Source organism: Sinocyclocheilus anshuiensis, unplaced genomic scaffold (genome assembly GCF_001515605.1).
Source record: "Sinocyclocheilus anshuiensis isolate Anshui unplaced genomic scaffold, SAMN03320099.WGS_v1.1 scaffold2917, whole genome shotgun sequence".
Classification (NCBI taxonomy): domain Eukaryota; kingdom Metazoa; phylum Chordata; class Actinopteri; order Cypriniformes; family Cyprinidae; genus Sinocyclocheilus; species Sinocyclocheilus anshuiensis.
Window position 1 is genome coordinate 236,972 of NW_015539844.1, and position 2,837 is coordinate 239,808.

At 28.4% G+C, this 2,837-nt stretch overlaps 1 pseudogene; it reads left to right on the forward strand.

Annotated features, from left to right (window-relative positions):
* The window catches only part of LOC107684528 (chloride channel protein 2-like), a 40,708-nt pseudogene that overhangs the window by 10,840 nt on the left and 27,031 nt on the right, over positions 1–2,837 (forward strand).

Below are 2,837 nucleotides of genomic sequence, written 5' to 3' on the forward strand. Positions count from 1 at the left end.
AACACATTTCATTACACCAAATACACAAAATAATGTTCTTTTTAGCAACATCATATGACCCCTTTAAATCAGTTCTGAATGGAACACAACTCTGGTGCCCACACCGTAAAAACATTCAAATGAAGACTAAATAATTGACATAAAATTACATATGTATGGTTACTATGTAGTTAATGCAGTTTTAACTAGGTGATACAATGCTATTTTTACTGTTTACTGTATTTACTCTATTTACTGTAAATTTGAAAAAACGTACAATTTCTATAAAAAAAAAACAGTAAATTTTTACGTTTGAAGAGATGTAGAACATTTCTATATTTGACATTTTTTAAATGTCTGTATTTGAATACACCTAGAAGTTTTTTTTATTAAAAATAATATAAGTTTGAAAAAACATTTCTAAATTTGAAAATAAACTAAAAATGTAAATGTCTGAATTTGAACACACTTAGACAAGTTCTATTTAAAAAACAGTAAATTTTTAAGTTTGAAAAAAAAGTAGAACATTTCTAAATTTGAAAAAAAGAACATTTCTAAGTTTGAAAATACTTTCTATATTTGAAAAAACTTAAATGTCTGTATTTGAATGCACTTGGAATTTTTTTATTAAAAATAATATAAGTTTGAAAAAACATTTCTAAATTTGAAAATAAACTAAAAATGTAAATGTCTGAATTTGAATACACTTAGAAAAATTCTATTTAGAAAACAGTAAATTTTTAAGTTTGAAAAAATGCAGAAAATTTCTAAATTTGAAAAACCATTGAAAATTTCCATGAAGATAACTTTATATATGTGTATTTCAGGTGTGTTATTTAGCATCAAAGTCACCTCCACGTTTTTCGCCGTACGAGACTACTGCCGCGGATTCTTTGCTGCTACATTTAGTGCATTTATCTTCAGAGTGCTGGCCGTGTGGAACAGAGATGAAGGTTTGTGTGCATTAATACGCTTTAGAAAACACACGATGTGTACGGTGAGAGTTAAAGGAATCTTCTCTCTCTCTCAGAGACGATCACAGCTCTCTTTAAAACGCGGTTCAGACTGGACTTCCCCTTTGACCTCCAAGAGCTTCCAGCGTTTGCTGTGATCGGGTCAGTTCTGCCTTGTTTATTTTCCTCGTTTCTTTGCATTTGTCGTGTAACACCTCTTACCAGTGTAAAAATCATTTTCTTCATGTATTTTGTCTTGGTTTCCAGTAAAAATTTCTTGTATCTTGTTTTAAGGATATTTAGATAATTTTTTTTCTAAACCAAGACAAATGATTGTTTGCATTGAAAAAAATTCTTGATTAACTACTTATCCATCAAGCTGGTCGGTTTTTCTTCTGTTGCTTGCAATATATTTCTGTTGTGCTTTATTTTATTGCTTACTTGGATAATTATTTTAAATGTCAATAAACGTCTAATTGTTCATGTGCATTTGTTTTAGACACTTTGTTCCCAGCTCCCAGAGAGCACAAACCAAATCATCTAATGAACTGTATTATGAATAATTTATTCATGAGCATTTTTATCCCACTCATATTAAATATGCAAGATTTGACTCTCTCTGCAGAATCGCCAGCGGGTTTGGTGGCGCCTTATTTGTGTATTTGAACAGGCTTATTGTGCAGTTTATGCGAAAACAGAAAACCATAAACAAGTTCCTCATGAAGAAGTAAGTGTTCCCAGGGTTATTATAGTTAACTAAAAGCTTTTTTTTACACTTGAAATAAAAGAAAGGTTAACTGAAAAATCTTACATTTATTTTATTTCAGCTAGTTGCCATGGAAATATTTCTCATTTTCATTTAGTTAAACTTATACACTGCAAAATATGATTTTCTTACTTACTATTTTTGTATTTTTTATAGTATAAATATCTAAACATTCTTTAATGAAAATACATTTACTTGAGAAGCAAAATTACTTAAGATATCAAGTCTTGTTTTCTGAAAAATTGATCACAATTTTGTTAATTTTTACTTAAAACAAGAAAATATTTCTCCCAATGGTGTAAGAAAAATAATCTTAATTCTTAATAATTCTTAAGGGAAAACAAGATTATTTTTCTTAGCCCATTAGCAGATTTTTTTTCTTGTTTTAAGCAAAAACTAACAAAATTTTGCTCATTTTTCAGAACACAAGAAGTCATTTTGCTTCTCAAGTAAATGTGTCTCGATTTAAGAATTTTTAGATATTTATACTATAAAACAAGACAAAAATACTAAGTAAGAAAATCTTTTTTTGCAGTGTGTTTAGTTTAATTTACTGCACGTTTAAGTTAACGCATGTTAGTTTAACTTAAGATGTAATAAAACAACTAAAACTACAATAAAAATAAAAACTGTATAGATGTGTTTAAAAAATGCAAAACACAACAACATTACTAAAACTAATCTAAAATAAAAATTTTAATGGGAAAAATTTAAATAAAAACTAATTACAATCGTATCTCAATGATGCTGAAATAACACAGGTGTGTACTTTCTGTGTTTCTCTGTAATTGTGAGGGTCAAATGTCTGAAAATGACAAAAATATACATCCTGGGATGCTTTTTAATTCTTTTTTTAACTAATAGTGTAGCTAAACCTCCTAAAATAATATTATTTTGTACTACTTAAACAAATAAAAAATAAATGGGCCAAACAATATCTTAATTGAAATCTAAAAATCCCCAAAGCTTTCTGAAAGCAATTGAGTACTTAAATATTACTTTACACGTAACTTAATTTCAAACACTGTTGTCTGTTGACAAATTTAGGTCTCTTCACATGTTTAATGTGTCTGATTGTGTTTCAGGCGTCTGTTGTATCCCGCGCTGGTGACTCTACTGATTTCAACGCTCTCTTTCCC